General features: G+C 63.8%; 5 non-coding genes across 5 annotated transcripts; all 5 read left to right on the top strand.

Moving 5' to 3' along the window:
* Positions 1-1,466: 1,466 nt before the first annotated feature.
* Positions 1,467-1,585, top strand: LOC142868935 (5S ribosomal RNA). The gene has a single exon (XR_012917793.1). It is a non-coding gene; the product is annotated as a 5S ribosomal RNA (ribosomal RNA).
* A 3,530-nt stretch (positions 1,586-5,115) lies between these two features.
* LOC142868933 (5S ribosomal RNA) lies at positions 5,116-5,234 on the top strand. The gene has a single exon (XR_012917792.1). It is a non-coding gene; the product is annotated as a 5S ribosomal RNA (ribosomal RNA).
* A 3,522-nt stretch (positions 5,235-8,756) lies between these two features.
* Positions 8,757-8,875, top strand: LOC142868932 (5S ribosomal RNA). The gene has a single exon (XR_012917791.1). It is a non-coding gene; the product is annotated as a 5S ribosomal RNA (ribosomal RNA).
* A 3,535-nt stretch (positions 8,876-12,410) lies between these two features.
* On the top strand, positions 12,411-12,529 carry LOC142868930 (5S ribosomal RNA). Its single transcript, XR_012917789.1, has one exon. It is a non-coding gene; the product is annotated as a 5S ribosomal RNA (ribosomal RNA).
* Positions 12,530-16,051: 3,522 nt separating this feature from the next.
* On the top strand, positions 16,052-16,170 carry LOC142868929 (5S ribosomal RNA). The gene has a single exon (XR_012917788.1). It is a non-coding gene; the product is annotated as a 5S ribosomal RNA (ribosomal RNA).
* Positions 16,171-18,593: the final 2,423 nt, after the last annotated feature.

Raw genomic sequence — 18,593 nt, 5'->3', positions numbered from 1 at the left:
CAGGATTCTCTTGCGGGTGACTCTTTAAGGTCTGGCCCCTGGATGGAGGGGCACCAGGAGTAGAGGAGCAGGAAGGGGAAGGGGGTGGCCATGCGAGGGGACACTTTCAGGCCAAGTCCCAGCTTCAGCCTGATCCTCCTGGGAACCCCGGGGTGTACGTCACACCTCCTGGTTGTCCCGCTCTGAGACAAGGAGCCGGGCTTCGCATTCCCCCAGCAGCCAGTCGTGGGCTGAGGACACCTGGGGCGTTGGGAACTCCCTGGCTTCTCCTTGGCTTAACATCTGGAGCTGCTTGTGAATCGTGCCGCCACACACACACCCGAGTGCAGGTGTCTTCTGCACAGACTGCGGGCCTCGCTCTTCTGAATGCCGCTAGCTCGCCACCCACCCACGGGTGAACCTGGTCAGGGTACTTTCTCTCGGGGGCAGACTCTGATCCTGGCGGGCTACCGGTGTTTCTGTTTGCTCGTTTCTTTCTTCCATTTCGGGAAAGGCTTCCTTACTGGGTGTGGAAATCTCCTATGCCTTTCCTCGCCTATTCTGTCAGCTTTAAAATTCTCTTTCAGTTGCCACCCTCACAGATGGATTAGGAAACTCTTTCCGGTGCACTCATTAGTGAAATGACCTCAATGAAGCTGGAATCCAATATCTAATGGCCGATTTTTAGCGAGTCCACACGCCAGGGTGGTCGGGGTCCAATGCAGCCCCGGCCAGGCCCAGGCCCCGGCCCCTTGGACTGGGCCACAGGAGGACGCAGAGGAGGGTCCCGGCCCCCCCGGTCGCGTTGCCGGCAGTTCTCCAAGGGCTTGGGCGTTTTCCAGAGGTAGGAGATGGAGGGGACTGATTTCTTCAGCGCCCCACAAACCACGCCACCCCACCCATGGGACACATCCCTAGAGAGAGAGAGAGACGCCCCATACACTCGCTCCCCTCCCCCATGCGCTGTGCCCCAGCCCGGGGCCCGGGGGAATAGGCGGCAGCCCACCCACAGGGTGGGGGGCCCAGCTGAAAGGGGTTGTCGGGGAGGGCGGCCCCTGCCTGGGGTCAAAGGGCGGGCGATCCGCGCGTGCGCAATCGGCGGCGGCGGCGGCGGCGGCGGCGGGGGCGGCCACGAGCTGGGGGTGGGGGGCGGGTAGGTGAAGGAGGCCAGGCGAGGAGAGGAAGGGGGCTGGAAGGTCTCCACCTTGGCGAGTCCAGCCGTGGAGGCGCATCTTGTGTGAGTGTGAGTGTGTGTGTGTGTGTGTGTGTGTGTATAGAGAGACAGCCCCCCACCCCGGCCCACCGCTCCCTGCCCGCCCCGCCCCGCCTGTCACCCCCGTCCCTCGGAGCCCGCCGGACCCGGCCGGTGAACTCAACAGGCCCGGCCCGGCGCGGGTCAGCGCCGGTGCGGGGCCTGGGGCGGGAGGAGGCGGCGGGGAAGCGCAGAGAGGCTCGGCTTCTTGAGCGGGGCAGGGGCGCCCTCCGCCGTCTAGGGCCACACCACCCTGAACGCGCCCGACCTCGTCTGGTCTCGGAAGCTAAGCAGGGTCGGGCCTGGTTAGTACTTGGATGGGAGACCGCCTGGGAATACCGGGTGCCGTAGGCTTCTTCTTTTTTTTTTTTTTTGTTTTGCCTCTTGTTCTGTCCCCTCTCTGGGAGCGAGGCGGCGGCCCGGGGTGGGGGTCACCCCCACCCTCAGCGCCCGCCGCGGTGCCTGGCGCCCCAGCCCGCACCGTGGGGCCTCCTCTTGTCCCAAGCCGCGACACCGCCGTCACGCGGCAGCATGCGTGGCTTCTGGACTGTCAGGTCTCAGACCAAAGGTCTGCTCTGTGGGAACCGACACGCTGGAGGAAACCTTGAGAGTCTGAGAGGGGAGGGAGTTCCAGAAGAAGGCCAGGATGTCATTTGGAGGGAGTATGTGACCAGAACTCGTCCCGTTGCTTTTGGGGTTCTATGGGCTACACGTAGGAATCTTTGGTGGTGGCACCTGATGTTGGGGGATCCGGAGTCGCACCCAGACCTGCTCCACAGGCCTCCTTTTACTTTTCTCTTCGGATTCATTATTTTTAAAAAGTGTCTCTTATCTCTATGATTGCATTTTCTTTTCTCTCTCTTTTCAAGCAGATGATGGGAGTCCAAGTATTAAGGTGACATGTGTTGCCCGTGCCCCCCTCCCCCCTGTGTTCTTATTCATTTACCTCTGATGTCGTTCCAGCGTATTGTGGGGGTACCAATGTTAGGGTCGGGTACGTTGCCCTCTCCCTGCCTCCCCCCTCGGGTCAGAGCCTCAAGTGCGCCCATCCCCCAGTCGGTGCGCACCCACCCCATTCCTAATGGAGGTGTATGCCCATCCCCTCCCCCCACCCGCCCGACACCCACCCGATGAAGGTGATTCCTCTGTGTCCACTTAGGTGTCCATCGGTTCGTACCCATTTGCTGGTGAGCGCGAGCACGTGGTGCTCGTGTGTCCATTCTTGGGCTACCTGGCTTACTGGAACGGGTTCCAGCTCTGGCCAGGAGAACCACGAGAGGTGCCCTCTCACCGCTGCTCCTCCTAGCTGAATAGCACTCCGTGGTGTCCACGCGCCACATTTCATTTACGCACTCGTGGGTCGATGGGCACTCGGGTCGCTTCCAGGTCTTTGCGATTGTGACTTGTGCCCTGACTCTAACCCTAACCCTTACCCAGCCCGTCTCCTCCTCGGCCCCTGCCTGACTGACTCCTTCCCGCCCGGCCTGTCACCTGTCACCGTCCTCTGCCCCTGCCTGACACGCTCCTCCCCGCCCGGGCCGTCACCGTCCTCGGCCCCTGCCTGACGGGGCTCCTCCGTCGCCTGGGCCTTCCAAGGGCTTGGTGTGGACGCTGGTTCCAGGACGCCCTCCCAGGAACCCGGTAGCAGGGCGGCCGCAGCGTCTCGCGCCACCCAACCGTCCGCCGGCCGGCGGCCGTCGCTAAGTGGCCTGCGGGGGACGTGCCCCCACTGTGGGGCGGGCGCCCAGCCTGGTGTCTTCTCCGAGGCCCCGTGGCTGCTTTCACCCCCCCCCGCAAGGGGAGAGCCGCGGAGGTGGGGACCGCCTCCTCGTGGGGACGTACACCCAGCTCTCCACGTCGGATTCCGGGGCTCTCTGTCCTGCCAGAAGGCCCAGCTGGCCTGCGGGTCCTTAGAGTGGCAAAAACATCCGAAAACTGAGATTGAGGGTCCGGTGGTTGTCTGCACTTTTGTGCTGGGCACCCCAGGGAGGCCCGGGGGCTGGCTGGACGACGCGGTCTGCTGGGCAGGGGGGGGGGTTTGGAGGAGCAACTGATGCCCTTTGCACTTTGGGTAGCAAGTGTCTGAGGTGTCTCTGAGCCCTGCGCCATGTCGGGGGTGGGGGGTGGGAGGTCGGTGGGGGTGGAGGAGCAGGAGGAGGAGGAGGAGGAGGTGGGAAGGGCCGTGGCCTGCAGTCGTCTTCCCGGGGTGGCTTCTTCCACAGGCTGCTTGGCCTGGGCTCCCTGCACCTGGGCCTTTGGAGGACTGGCCCTGTGCTTGCCAACGCTTCCCCTGCAGGGACCCAGAGCTGGGAGGTTGCATCTCTCAGCCCTGGGTCGGGCAGAGCCCCAGCGGGCCATGCCCACAACCTCTCTCAGCACGGGTCCCCCAGAAGGCTCCTTTGGGACCAGGATTCTCTTGCGGGTGACTCTTTAAGGTCTGGCCCCTGGATGGAGGGGCACCAGGAGTAGAGGAGCAGGAAGGGGAAGGGGGTGGCCATGCGAGGGGACACTTTCAGGCCAAGTCCCAGCTTCAGCCTGATCCTCCTGGGAACCCCGGGGTGTACGTCACACCTCCTGGTTGTCCCGCTCTGAGACAAGGAGCCGGGCTTCGCATTCCCCCAGCAGCCAGTCGTGGGCTGAGGACACCTGGGGCGTTGGGAACTCCCTGGCTTCTCCTTGGCTTAACATCTGGAGCTGCTTGTGAATCGTGCCGCCACACACACACCCGAGTGCAGGTGTCTTCTGCACAGACTGCGGGCCTCGCTCTTCTGAATGCCGCTAGCTCGCCACCCACCCACGGGTGAACCTGGTCAGGGTACTTTCTCTCGGGGGCAGACTCTGATCCTGGCGGGCTACCGGTGTTTCTGTTTGCTCGTTTCTTTCTTCCATTTCGGGAAAGGCTTCCTTACTGGGTGTGGAAATCTCCTATGCCTTTCCTCGCCTATTCTGTCAGCTTTAAAATTCTCTTTCAGTTGCCACCCTCACAGATGGATTAGGAAACTCTTTCCGGTGCACTCATTAGTGAAATGACCTCAATGAAGCTGGAATCCAATATCTAATGGCCGATTTTTAGCGAGTCCACACGCCAGGGTGGTCGGGGTCCAATGCAGCCCCGGCCAGGCCCAGGCCCCGGCCCCTTGGACTGGGCCACAGGAGGACACAGAGGAGGGTCCCGGCCCCCCCGGTCGCGTTGCCGGCAGTTCTCCAAGGGCTTGGGCGTTTTCCAGAGGTAGGAGATGGAGGGGACTGATTTCTTCAGCGCCCCACAAACCACGCCACCCCACCCATGGGACACATCCCTAGAGAGAGAGAGAGACGCCCCATACACTCGCTCCCCTCCCCCATGCGCTGTGCCCCAGCCCGGGGCCCGGGGGAATAGGCGGCAGCCCACCCACAGGGTGGGGGGCCCAGCTGAAAGGGGTTGTCGGGGAGGGCGGCCCCTGCCTGGGGTCAAAGGGCGGGCGATCCGCGCGTGCGCAATCGGCGGCGGCGGCGGCGGCGGCGGCGGCGGCGGCGGCGGGGGCGGCCACGAGCTGGGGGTGGGGGGCGGGTAGGTGAAGGAGGCCAGGCGAGGAGAGGAAGGGGGCTGGAAGGTCTCCACCTTGGCGAGTCCAGCCGTGGAGGCGCATCTTGTGTGAGTGTGAGTGTGTGTGTGTGTGTGTGTGTGTGTATAGAGAGACAGCCCCCCACCCCGGCCCACCGCTCCCTGCCCGCCCCGCCCCGCCTGTCACCCCCGTCCCTCGGAGCCCGCCGGACCCGGCCGGTGAACTCAACAGGCCCGGCCCGGCGCGGGTCAGCGCCGGTGCGGGGCCTGGGGCGGGAGGAGGCGGCGGGGAAGCGCAGAGAGGCTCGGCTTCTTGAGCGGGGCAGGGGCGCCCTCCGCCGTCTAGGGCCACACCACCCTGAACGCGCCCGACCTCGTCTGGTCTCGGAAGCTAAGCAGGGTCGGGCCTGGTTAGTACTTGGATGGGAGACCGCCTGGGAATACCGGGTGCCGTAGGCTTCTTCTTTTTTTTTTTTTTTTTTTGTTTTGCCTCTTGTTCTGTCCCCTCTCTGGGAGCGAGGCGGCGGCCCGGGGTGGGGGTCACCCCCACCCTCAGCGCCCGCCGCGGTGCCTGGCGCCCCAGCCCGCACCGTGGGGCCTCCTCTTGTCCCAAGCCGCGACACCGCCGTCACGCGGCAGCATGCGTGGCTTCTGGACTGTCAGGTCTCAGACCAAAGGTCTGCTCTGTGGGAACCGACACGCTGGAGGAAACCTTGAGAGTCTGAGAGGGGAGGGAGTTCCAGAAGAAGGCCAGGATGTCATTTGGAGGGAGTATGTGACCAGAACTCGTCCCGTTGCTTTTGGGGTTCTATGGGCTACACGTAGGAATCTTTGGTGGTGGCACCTGATGTTGGGGGATCCGGAGTCGCACCCAGACCTGCTCCACAGGCCTCCTTTTACTTTTCTCTTCGGATTCATTATTTTTAAAAAGTGTCTCTTATCTCTATGATTGCATTTTCTTTTCTCTCTCTTTTCAAGCAGATGATGGGAGTCCAAGTATTAAGGTGACATGTGTTGCCCGTGCCCCCCTCCCCCCTGTGTTCTTATTCATTTACCTCTGATGTCGTTCCAGCGTATTGTGGGGGTACCAATGTTAGGGTCGGGTACGTTGCCCTCTCCCTGCCTCCCCCCTCGGGTCAGAGCCTCAAGTGCGCCCATCCCCCAGTCGGTGCGCACCCACCCCATTCCTAATGGAGGTGTATGCCCATCCCCTCCCCCCACCCGCCCGACACCCACCCGATGAAGGTGATTCCTCTGTGTCCACTTAGGTGTCCATCGGTTCGTACCCATTTGCTGGTGAGCGCGAGCACGTGGTGCTCGTGTGTCCATTCTTGGGCTACCTGGCTTACTGGAACGGGTTCCAGCTCTGGCCAGGAGAACCACGAGAGGTGCCCTCTCACCGCTGCTCCTCCTAGCTGAATAGCACTCCGTGGTGTCCACGCGCCACATTTCATTTACGCACTCGTGGGTCGATGGGCACTCGGGTCGCTTCCAGGTCTTTGCGATTGTGACTTGTGCCCTGACTCTAACCCTAACCCTTACCCAGCCCGTCTCCTCCTCGGCCCCTGCCTGACTGACTCCTTCCCGCCCGGCCTGTCACCTGTCACCGTCCTCTGCCCCTGCCTGACACGCTCCTCCCCGCCCGGGCCGTCACCGTCCTCGGCCCCTGCCTGACGGGGCTCCTCCGTCGCCTGGGCCTTCCAAGGGCTTGGTGTGGACGCTGGTTCCAGGACGCCCTCCCAGGAACCCGGTAGCAGGGCGGCCGCAGCGTCTCGCGCCACCCAACCGTCCGCCGGCCGGCGGCCGTCGCTAAGTGGCCTGCGGGGGACGTGCCCCCACTGTGGGGCGGGCGCCCAGCCTGGTGTCTTCTCCGAGGCCCCGTGGCTGCTTTCACCCCCCCCCGCAAGGGGAGAGCCGCGGAGGTGGGGACCGCCTCCTCGTGGGGACGTACACCCAGCTCTCCACGTCGGATTCCGGGGCTCTCTGTCCTGCCAGAAGGCCCAGCTGGCCTGCGGGTCCTTAGAGTGGCAAAAACATCCGAAAACTGAGATTGAGGGTCCGGTGGTTGTCTGCACTTTTGTGCTGGGCACCCCAGGGAGGCCCGGGGGCTGGCTGGACGACGCGGTCTGCTGGGCAGGGGGGGGGGTTTGGAGGAGCAACTGATGCCCTTTGCACTTTGGGTAGCAAGTGTCTGAGGTGTCTCTGAGCCCTGCGCCATGTCGGGGGTGGGGGGTGGGAGGTCGGTGGGGGTGGAGGAGCAGGAGGAGGAGGAGGAGGAGGTGGGAAGGGCCGTGGCCTGCAGTCGTCTTCCCGGGGTGGCTTCTTCCACAGGCTGCTTGGCCTGGGCTCCCTGCACCTGGGCCTTTGGAGGACTGGCCCTGTGCTTGCCAACGCTTCCCCTGCAGGGACCCAGAGCTGGGAGGTTGCATCTCTCAGCCCTGGGTCGGGCAGAGCCCCAGCGGGCCATGCCCACAACCTCTCTCAGCACGGGTCCCCCAGAAGGCTCCTTTGGGACCAGGATTCTCTTGCGGGTGACTCTTTAAGGTCTGGCCCCTGGATGGAGGGGCACCAGGAGTAGAGGAGCAGGAAGGGGAAGGGGGTGGCCATGCGAGGGGACACTTTCAGGCCAAGTCCCAGCTTCAGCCTGATCCTCCTGGGAACCCCGGGGTGTACGTCACACCTCCTGGTTGTCCCGCTCTGAGACAAGGAGCCGGGCTTCGCATTCCCCCAGCAGCCAGTCGTGGGCTGAGGACACCTGGGGCGTTGGGAACTCCCTGGCTTCTCCTTGGCTTAACATCTGGAGCTGCTTGTGAATCGTGCCGCCACACACACACCCGAGTGCAGGTGTCTTCTGCACAGACTGCGGGCCTCGCTCTTCTGAATGCCGCTAGCTCGCCACCCACCCACGGGTGAACCTGGTCAGGGTACTTTCTCTCGGGGGCAGACTCTGATCCTGGCGGGCTACCGGTGTTTCTGTTTGCTCGTTTCTTTCTTCCATTTCGGGAAAGGCTTCCTTACTGGGTGTGGAAATCTCCTATGCCTTTCCTCGCCTATTCTGTCAGCTTTAAAATTCTCTTTCAGTTGCCACCCTCACAGATGGATTAGGAAACTCTTTCCGGTGCACTCATTAGTGAAATGACCTCAATGAAGCTGGAATCCAATATCTAATGGCCGATTTTTAGCGAGTCCACACGCCAGGGTGGTCGGGGTCCAATGCAGCCCCGGCCAGGCCCAGGCCCCGGCCCCTTGGACTGGGCCACAGGAGGACACAGAGGAGGGTCCCGGCCCCCCCGGTCGCGTTGCCGGCAGTTCTCCAAGGGCTTGGGCGTTTTCCAGAGGTAGGAGATGGAGGGGACTGATTTCTTCAGCGCCCCACAAACCACGCCACCCCACCCATGGGACACATCCCTAGAGAGAGAGAGAGACGCCCCATACACTCGCTCCCCTCCCCCATGCGCTGTGCCCCAGCCCGGGGCCCGGGGGAATAGGCGGCAGCCCACCCACAGGGTGGGGGGCCCAGCTGAAAGGGGTTGTCGGGGAGGGCGGCCCCTGCCTGGGGTCAAAGGGCGGGCGATCCGCGCGTGCGCAATCGGCGGCGGCGGCGGCGGCGGCGGCGGGGGCGGCCACGAGCTGGGGGTGGGGGGCGGGTAGGTGAAGGAGGCCAGGCGAGGAGAGGAAGGGGGCTGGAAGGTCTCCACCTTGGCGAGTCCAGCCGTGGAGGCGCATCTTGTGTGAGTGTGAGTGTGTGTGTGTGTGTGTGTGTGTGTATAGAGAGACAGCCCCCCACCCCGGCCCACCGCTCCCTGCCCGCCCCGCCCCGCCTGTCACCCCCGTCCCTCGGAGCCCGCCGGACCCGGCCGGTGAACTCAACAGGCCCGGCCCGGCGCGGGTCAGCGCCGGTGCGGGGCCTGGGGCGGGAGGAGGCGGCGGGGAAGCGCAGAGAGGCTCGGCTTCTTGAGCGGGGCAGGGGCGCCCTCCGCCGTCTAGGGCCACACCACCCTGAACGCGCCCGACCTCGTCTGGTCTCGGAAGCTAAGCAGGGTCGGGCCTGGTTAGTACTTGGATGGGAGACCGCCTGGGAATACCGGGTGCCGTAGGCTTCTTCTTTTTTTTTTTTTTTTTTTGTTTTGCCTCTTGTTCTGTCCCCTCTCTGGGAGCGAGGCGGCGGCCCGGGGTGGGGGTCACCCCCACCCTCAGCGCCCGCCGCGGTGCCTGGCGCCCCAGCCCGCACCGTGGGGCCTCCTCTTGTCCCAAGCCGCGACACCGCCGTCACGCGGCAGCATGCGTGGCTTCTGGACTGTCAGGTCTCAGACCAAAGGTCTGCTCTGTGGGAACCGACACGCTGGAGGAAACCTTGAGAGTCTGAGAGGGGAGGGAGTTCCAGAAGAAGGCCAGGATGTCATTTGGAGGGAGTATGTGACCAGAACTCGTCCCGTTGCTTTTGGGGTTCTATGGGCTACACGTAGGAATCTTTGGTGGTGGCACCTGATGTTGGGGGATCCGGAGTCGCACCCAGACCTGCTCCACAGGCCTCCTTTTACTTTTCTCTTCGGATTCATTATTTTTAAAAAGTGTCTCTTATCTCTATGATTGCATTTTCTTTTCTCTCTCTTTTCAAGCAGATGATGGGAGTCCAAGTATTAAGGTGACATGTGTTGCCCGTGCCCCCCTCCCCCCTGTGTTCTTATTCATTTACCTCTGATGTCGTTCCAGCGTATTGTGGGGGTACCAATGTTAGGGTCGGGTACGTTGCCCTCTCCCTGCCTCCCCCCTCGGGTCAGAGCCTCAAGTGCGCCCATCCCCCAGTCGGTGCGCACCCACCCCATTCCTAATGGAGGTGTATGCCCATCCCCTCCCCCCACCCGCCCGACACCCACCCGATGAAGGTGATTCCTCTGTGTCCACTTAGGTGTCCATCGGTTCGTACCCATTTGCTGGTGAGCGCGAGCACGTGGTGCTCGTGTGTCCATTCTTGGGCTACCTGGCTTACTGGAACGGGTTCCAGCTCTGGCCAGGAGAACCACGAGAGGTGCCCTCTCACCGCTGCTCCTCCTAGCTGAATAGCACTCCGTGGTGTCCACGCGCCACATTTCATTTACGCACTCGTGGGTCGATGGGCACTCGGGTCGCTTCCAGGTCTTTGCGATTGTGACTTGTGCCCTGACTCTAACCCTAACCCTTACCCAGCCCGTCTCCTCCTCGGCCCCTGCCTGACTGACTCCTTCCCGCCCGGCCTGTCACCTGTCACCGTCCTCTGCCCCTGCCTGACACGCTCCTCCCCGCCCGGGCCGTCACCGTCCTCGGCCCCTGCCTGACGGGGCTCCTCCGTCGCCTGGGCCTTCCAAGGGCTTGGTGTGGACGCTGGTTCCAGGACGCCCTCCCAGGAACCCGGTAGCAGGGCGGCCGCAGCGTCTCGCGCCACCCAACCGTCCGCCGGCCGGCGGCCGTCGCTAAGTGGCCTGCGGGGGACGTGCCCCCACTGTGGGGCGGGCGCCCAGCCTGGTGTCTTCTCCGAGGCCCCGTGGCTGCTTTCACCCCCCCCCCGCAAGGGGAGAGCCGCGGAGGTGGGGACCGCCTCCTCGTGGGGACGTACACCCAGCTCTCCACGTCGGATTCCGGGGCTCTCTGTCCTGCCAGAAGGCCCAGCTGGCCTGCGGGTCCTTAGAGTGGCAAAAACATCCGAAAACTGAGATTGAGGGTCCGGTGGTTGTCTGCACTTTTGTGCTGGGCACCCCAGGGAGGCCCGGGGGCTGGCTGGACGACGCGGTCTGCTGGGCAGGGGGGGGGGTTTGGAGGAGCAACTGATGCCCTTTGCACTTTGGGTAGCAAGTGTCTGAGGTGTCTCTGAGCCCTGCGCCATGTCGGGGGTGGGGGGTGGGAGGTCGGTGGGGGTGGAGGAGCAGGAGGAGGAGGAGGAGGAGGTGGGAAGGGCCGTGGCCTGCAGTCGTCTTCCCGGGGTGGCTTCTTCCACAGGCTGCTTGGCCTGGGCTCCCTGCACCTGGGCCTTTGGAGGACTGGCCCTGTGCTTGCCAACGCTTCCCCTGCAGGGACCCAGAGCTGGGAGGTTGCATCTCTCAGCCCTGGGTCGGGCAGAGCCCCAGCGGGCCATGCCCACAACCTCTCTCAGCACGGGTCCCCCAGAAGGCTCCTTTGGGACCAGGATTCTCTTGCGGGTGACTCTTTAAGGTCTGGCCCCTGGATGGAGGGGCACCAGGAGTAGAGGAGCAGGAAGGGGAAGGGGGTGGCCATGCGAGGGGACACTTTCAGGCCAAGTCCCAGCTTCAGCCTGATCCTCCTGGGAACCCCGGGGTGTACGTCACACCTCCTGGTTGTCCCGCTCTGAGACAAGGAGCCGGGCTTCGCATTCCCCCAGCAGCCAGTCGTGGGCTGAGGACACCTGGGGCGTTGGGAACTCCCTGGCTTCTCCTTGGCTTAACATCTGGAGCTGCTTGTGAATCGTGCCGCCACACACACACCCGAGTGCAGGTGTCTTCTGCACAGACTGCGGGCCTCGCTCTTCTGAATGCCGCTAGCTCGCCACCCACCCACGGGTGAACCTGGTCAGGGTACTTTCTCTCGGGGGCAGACTCTGATCCTGGCGGGCTACCGGTGTTTCTGTTTGCTCGTTTCTTTCTTCCATTTCGGGAAAGGCTTCCTTACTGGGTGTGGAAATCTCCTATGCCTTTCCTCGCCTATTCTGTCAGCTTTAAAATTCTCTTTCAGTTGCCACCCTCACAGATGGATTAGGAAACTCTTTCCGGTGCACTCATTAGTGAAATGACCTCAATGAAGCTGGAATCCAATATCTAATGGCCGATTTTTAGCGAGTCCACACGCCAGGGTGGTCGGGGTCCAATGCAGCCCCGGCCAGGCCCAGGCCCCGGCCCCTTGGACTGGGCCACAGGAGGACACAGAGGAGGGTCCCGGCCCCCCCGGTCGCGTTGCCGGCAGTTCTCCAAGGGCTTGGGCGTTTTCCAGAGGTAGGAGATGGAGGGGACTGATTTCTTCAGCGCCCCACAAACCACGCCACCCCACCCATGGGACACATCCCTAGAGAGAGAGAGAGACGCCCCATACACTCGCTCCCCTCCCCCATGCGCTGTGCCCCAGCCCGGGGCCCGGGGGAATAGGCGGCAGCCCACCCACAGGGTGGGGGGCCCAGCTGAAAGGGGTTGTCGGGGAGGGCGGCCCCTGCCTGGGGTCAAAGGGCGGGCGATCCGCGCGTGCGCAATCGGCGGCGGCGGCGGCGGCGGCGGCGGCGGCGGCGGCGGGGGCGGCCACGAGCTGGGGGTGGGGGGCGGGTAGGTGAAGGAGGCCAGGCGAGGAGAGGAAGGGGGCTGGAAGGTCTCCACCTTGGCGAGTCCAGCCGTGGAGGCGCATCTTGTGTGAGTGTGAGTGTGTGTGTGTGTGTGTGTGTGTGTATAGAGAGACAGCCCCCCACCCCGGCCCACCGCTCCCTGCCCGCCCCGCCCCGCCTGTCACCCCCGTCCCTCGGAGCCCGCCGGACCCGGCCGGTGAACTCAACAGGCCCGGCCCGGCGCGGGTCAGCGCCGGTGCGGGGCCTGGGGCGGGAGGAGGCGGCGGGGAAGCGCAGAGAGGCTCGGCTTCTTGAGCGGGGCAGGGGCGCCCTCCGCCGTCTAGGGCCACACCACCCTGAACGCGCCCGACCTCGTCTGGTCTCGGAAGCTAAGCAGGGTCGGGCCTGGTTAGTACTTGGATGGGAGACCGCCTGGGAATACCGGGTGCCGTAGGCTTCTTCTTTTTTTTTTTTTTTTTTTGTTTTGCCTCTTGTTCTGTCCCCTCTCTGGGAGCGAGGCGGCGGCCCGGGGTGGGGGTCACCCCCACCCTCAGCGCCCGCCGCGGTGCCTGGCGCCCCAGCCCGCACCGTGGGGCCTCCTCTTGTCCCAAGCCGCGACACCGCCGTCACGCGGCAGCATGCGTGGCTTCTGGACTGTCAGGTCTCAGACCAAAGGTCTGCTCTGTGGGAACCGACACGCTGGAGGAAACCTTGAGAGTCTGAGAGGGGAGGGAGTTCCAGAAGAAGGCCAGGATGTCATTTGGAGGGAGTATGTGACCAGAACTCGTCCCGTTGCTTTTGGGGTTCTATGGGCTACACGTAGGAATCTTTGGTGGTGGCACCTGATGTTGGGGGATCCGGAGTCGCACCCAGACCTGCTCCACAGGCCTCCTTTTACTTTTCTCTTCGGATTCATTATTTTTAAAAAGTGTCTCTTATCTCTATGATTGCATTTTCTTTTCTCTCTCTTTTCAAGCAGATGATGGGAGTCCAAGTATTAAGGTGACATGTGTTGCCCGTGCCCCCCTCCCCCCTGTGTTCTTATTCATTTACCTCTGATGTCGTTCCAGCGTATTGTGGGGGTACCAATGTTAGGGTCGGGTACGTTGCCCTCTCCCTGCCTCCCCCCTCGGGTCAGAGCCTCAAGTGCGCCCATCCCCCAGTCGGTGCGCACCCACCCCATTCCTAATGGAGGTGTATGCCCATCCCCTCCCCCCACCCGCCCGACACCCACCCGATGAAGGTGATTCCTCTGTGTCCACTTAGGTGTCCATCGGTTCGTACCCATTTGCTGGTGAGCGCGAGCACGTGGTGCTCGTGTGTCCATTCTTGGGCTACCTGGCTTACTGGAACGGGTTCCAGCTCTGGCCAGGAGAACCACGAGAGGTGCCCTCTCACCGCTGCTCCTCCTAGCTGAATAGCACTCCGTGGTGTCCACGCGCCACATTTCATTTACGCACTCGTGGGTCGATGGGCACTCGGGTCGCTTCCAGGTCTTTGCGATTGTGACTTGTGCCCTGACTCTAACCCTAACCCTTACCCAGCCCGTCTCCTCCTCGGCCCCTGCCTGACTGACTCCTTCCCGCCCGGCCTGTCACCTGTCACCGTCCTCTGCCCCTGCCTGACACGCTCCTCCCCGCCCGGGCCGTCACCGTCCTCGGCCCCTGCCTGACGGGGCTCCTCCGTCGCCTGGGCCTTCCAAGGGCTTGGTGTGGACGCTGGTTCCAGGACGCCCTCCCAGGAACCCGGTAGCAGGGCGGCCGCAGCGTCTCGCGCCACCCAACCGTCCGCCGGCCGGCGGCCGTCGCTAAGTGGCCTGCGGGGGACGTGCCCCCACTGTGGGGCGGGCGCCCAGCCTGGTGTCTTCTCCGAGGCCCCGTGGCTGCTTTCACCCCCCCCCGCAAGGGGAGAGCCGCGGAGGTGGGGACCGCCTCCTCGTGGGGACGTACACCCAGCTCTCCACGTCGGATTCCGGGGCTCTCTGTCCTGCCAGAAGGCCCAGCTGGCCTGCGGGTCCTTAGAGTGGCAAAAACATCCGAAAACTGAGATTGAGGGTCCGGTGGTTGTCTGCACTTTTGTGCTGGGCACCCCAGGGAGGCCCGGGGGCTGGCTGGACGACGCGGTCTGCTGGGCAGGGGGGGGGGTTTGGAGGAGCAACTGATGCCCTTTGCACTTTGGGTAGCAAGTGTCTGAGGTGTCTCTGAGCCCTGCGCCATGTCGGGGGTGGGGGGTGGGAGGTCGGTGGGGGTGGAGGAGCAGGAGGAGGAGGAGGAGGAGGTGGGAAGGGCCGTGGCCTGCAGTCGTCTTCCCGGGGTGGCTTCTTCCACAGGCTGCTTGGCCTGGGCTCCCTGCACCTGGGCCTTTGGAGGACTGGCCCTGTGCTTGCCAACGCTTCCCCTGCAGGGACCCAGAGCTGGGAGGTTGCATCTCTCAGCCCTGGGTCGGGCAGAGCCCCAGCGGGCCATGCCCACAACCTCTCTCAGCACGGGTCCCCCAGAAGGCTCCTTTGGGACCAGGATTCTCTTGCGGGTGACTCTTTAAGGTCTGGCCCCTGGATGGAGGGGCACCAGGAGTAGAGGAGCAGGAAGGGGAAGGGGGTGGCCATGCGAGGGGACACTTTCAGGCCAAGTCCCAGCTTCAGCCTGATCCTCCTGGGAACCCCGGGGTGTACGTCACACCTCCTGGTTGTCCCGCTCTGAGACAAGGAGCCGGGCTTCGCATTCCCCCAGCAGCCAGTCGTGGGCTGAGGACACCTGGGGCGTTGGGAACTCCCTGGCTTCTCCTTGGCTTAACATCTGGAGCTGCTTGTGAATCGTGCCGCCACACACACACCCGAGTGCAGGTGTCTTCTGCACAGACTGCGGGCCTCGCTCTTCTGAATGCCGCTAGCTCGCCACCCACCCACGGGTGAACCTGGTCAGGGTACTTTCTCTCGGGGGCAGACTCTGATCCTGGCGGGCTACCGGTGTTTCTGTTTGCTCGTTTCTTTCTTCCATTTCGGGAAAGGCTTCCTTACTGGGTGTGGAAATCTCCTATGCCTTTCCTCGCCTATTCTGTCAGCTTTAAAATTCTCTTTCAGTTGCCACCCTCACAGATGGATTAGGAAACTCTTTCCGGTGCACTCATTAGTGAAATGACCTCAATGAAGCTGGAATCCAATATCTAATGGCCGATTTTTAGCGAGTCCACACGCCAGGGTGGTCGGGGTCCAATGCAGCCCCGGCCAGGCCCAGGCCCCGGCCCCTTGGACTGGGCCACAGGAGGACACAGAGGAGGGTCCCGGCCCCCCCGGTCGCGTTGCCGGCAGTTCTCCAAGGGCTTGGGCGTTTTCCAGAGGTAGGAGATGGAGGGGACTGATTTCTTCAGCGCCCCACAAACCACGCCACCCCACCCATGGGACACATCCCTAGAGAGAGAGAGAGACGCCCCATACACTCGCTCCCCTCCCCCATGCGCTGTGCCCCAGCCCGGGGCCCGGGGGAATAGGCGGCAGCCCACCCACAGGGTGGGGGGCCCAGCTGAAAGGGGTTGTCGGGGAGGGCGGCCCCTGCCTGGGGTCAAAGGGCGGGCGATCCGCGCGTGCGCAATCGGCGGCGGCGGCGGCGGCGGCGGCGGGGGCGGCCACGAGCTGGGGGTGGGGGGCGGGTAGGTGAAGGAGGCCAGGCGAGGAGAGGAAGGGGGCTGGAAGGTCTCCACCTTGGCGAGTCCAGCCGTGGAGGCGCATCTTGTGTGAGTGTGAGTGTGTGTGTGTGTGTGTGTGTGTGTATAGAGAGACAGCCCCCCACCCCGGCCCACCGCTCCCTGCCCGCCCCGCCCCGCCTGTCACCCCCGTCCCTCGGAGCCCGCCGGACCCGGCCGGTGAACTCAACAGGCCCGGCCCGGCGCGGGTCAGCGCCGGTGCGGGGCCTGGGGCGGGAGGAGGCGGCGGGGAAGCGCAGAGAGGCTCGGCTTCTTGAGCGGGGCAGGGGCGCCCTCCGCCGTCTAGGGCCACACCACCCTGAACGCGCCCGACCTCGTCTGGTCTCGGAAGCTAAGCAGGGTCGGGCCTGGTTAGTACTTGGATGGGAGACCGCCTGGGAATACCGGGTGCCGTAGGCTTCTTCTTTTTTTTTTTTTTTGTTTTGCCTCTTGTTCTGTCCCCTCTCTGGGAGCGAGGCGGCGGCCCGGGGTGGGGGTCACCCCCACCCTCAGCGCCCGCCGCGGTGCCTGGCGCCCCAGCCCGCACCGTGGGGCCTCCTCTTGTCCCAAGCCGCGACACCGCCGTCACGCGGCAGCATGCGTGGCTTCTGGACTGTCAGGTCTCAGACCAAAGGTCTGCTCTGTGGGAACCGACACGCTGGAGGAAACCTTGAGAGTCTGAGAGGGGAGGGAGTTCCAGAAGAAGGCCAGGATGTCATTTGGAGGGAGTATGTGACCAGAACTCGTCCCGTTGCTTTTGGGGTTCTATGGGCTACACGTAGGAATCTTTGGTGGTGGCACCTGATGTTGGGGGATCCGGAGTCGCACCCAGACCTGCTCCACAGGCCTCCTTTTACTTTTCTCTTCGGATTCATTATTTTTAAAAAGTGTCTCTTATCTCTATGATTGCATTTTCTTTTCTCTCTCTTTTCAAGCAGATGATGGGAGTCCAAGTATTAAGGTGACATGTGTTGCCCGTGCCCCCCTCCCCCCTGTGTTCTTATTCATTTACCTCTGATGTCGTTCCAGCGTATTGTGGGGGTACCAATGTTAAGGTCGGGTACGTTGCCCTCTCCCAGCCTCCCCCCTCGGGTCAGAGCCTCAAGTGCGCCCATGCCCCAGTCGGTGCGCACCCACCCCATTCCTAATGGAGGTGTATGCCCATCCCCTCCCCCCACCCGCCCGACACCCACCCGATGAAGGTGATTCCTCTGTGTCCACTTAGGTGTCCATCGGTTCGTACCCATTTGCTGGTGAGCGCGAGCACGTGGTGCTCGTGTGTCCATTCTTGGGCTACCTGGCTTACTGGAACGGGTTCCAGCTCTGGCCAGGAGAACCACGAGAGGTGCCCTCTCACCGCTGCTCCTCCTAGCTGAATAGCACTCCGTGGTGTCCACGCGCCACATTTCATTTACGCACTCGTGGGTCGATGGGCACTCGGGTCGCTTCCAGGTCTTTGCGATTGTGACTTGTGCCCTGACTCTAACCCTAACCCTTACCCAGCCCGTCTCCTCCTCGGCCCCTGCCTGACTGACTCCTTCCCGCCCGGCCTGTCACCTGTCACCGTCCTCTGCCCCTGCCTGACACGCTCCTCCCCGCCCGGGCCGTCACCGTCCTCGGCCCCTGCCTGACGGGGCTCCTCCGTCGCCTGGGCCTTCCAAGGGCTTGGTGTGGACGCTGGTTCCAGGACGCCCTCCCAGGAACCCGGTAGCAGGGCGGCCGCAGCGTCTCGCGCCACCCAACCGTCCGCCGGCCGGCGGCCGTCGCTAAGTGGCCTGCGGGGGACGTGCCCCCACTGTGGGGCGGGCGCCCAGCCTGGTGTCTTCTCCGAGGCCCCGTGGCTGCTTTCACCCCCCCCGCAAGGGGAGAGCCGCGGAGGTGGGGACCGCCTCCTCGTGGGGACGTACACCCAGCTCTCCACGTCGGATTCCGGGGCTCTCTGTCCTGCCAGAAGGCCCAGCTGGCCTGCGGGTCCTTAGAGTGGCAAAAACATCCGAAAACTGAGATTGAGGGTCCGGTGGTTGTCTGCACTTTTGTGCTGGGCACCCCAGGGAGGCCCGGGGGCTGGCTGGACGACGCGGTCTGCTGGGCAGGGGGGGGGGTTTGGAGGAGCAACTGATGCCCTTTGCACTTTGGGTAGCAAGTGTCTGAGGTGTCTCTGAGCCCTGCGCCATGTCGGGGGTGGGGGGTGGGAGGTCGGTGGGGGTGGAGGAGCAGGAGGAGGAGGAGGAGGAGGTGGGAAGGGCCGTGGCCTGCAGTCGTCTTCCCGGGGTGGCTTCTTCCACAGGCTGCTTGGCCTGGGCTCCCTGCACCTGGGCCTTTGGAGGACTGGCCCTGTGCTTGCCAACGCTTCCCCTGCAGGGACCCAGAGCTGGGAGGTTGCATCTCTCAGCCCTGGGTCGGGCAGAGCCCCAGCGGGCCATGCCCACAACCTCTCTCAGCACGGGTCCCCCAGAAGGCTCCTTTGGGACCAGGATTCTCTTGCGGGTGACTCTTTAAGGTCTGGCCCCTGGATGGAGGGGCACCAGGAGTAGAGGAGCAGGAAGGGGAAGGGGGTGGCCATGCGAGGGGACACTTTCAGGCCAAGTCCCAGCTTCAGCCTGATCCTCCTGGGAACCCCGGGGTGTACGTCACACCTCCTGGTTGTCCCGCTCTGAGACAAGGAGCCGGGCTTCGCATTCCCCCAGCAGCCAGTCGTGGGCTGAGGACACCTGGGGCGTTGGGAACTCCCTGGCTTCTCCTTGGCTTAACATCTGGAGCTGCTTGTGAATCGTGCCGCCACACACACACCCGAGTGCAGGTGTCTTCTGCACAGACTGCGGGCCTCGCTCTTCTGAATGCCG

This window comes from Microcebus murinus, unplaced genomic scaffold (genome assembly GCF_040939455.1).
Source record: "Microcebus murinus isolate Inina unplaced genomic scaffold, M.murinus_Inina_mat1.0 scaf048_hap2_Mmur4.0, whole genome shotgun sequence".
Classification (NCBI taxonomy): domain Eukaryota; kingdom Metazoa; phylum Chordata; class Mammalia; order Primates; family Cheirogaleidae; genus Microcebus; species Microcebus murinus.
The sequence above is the reverse complement of the archived record's forward strand: the minus strand, read 5'-3'. Positions and strand labels throughout refer to the sequence as shown.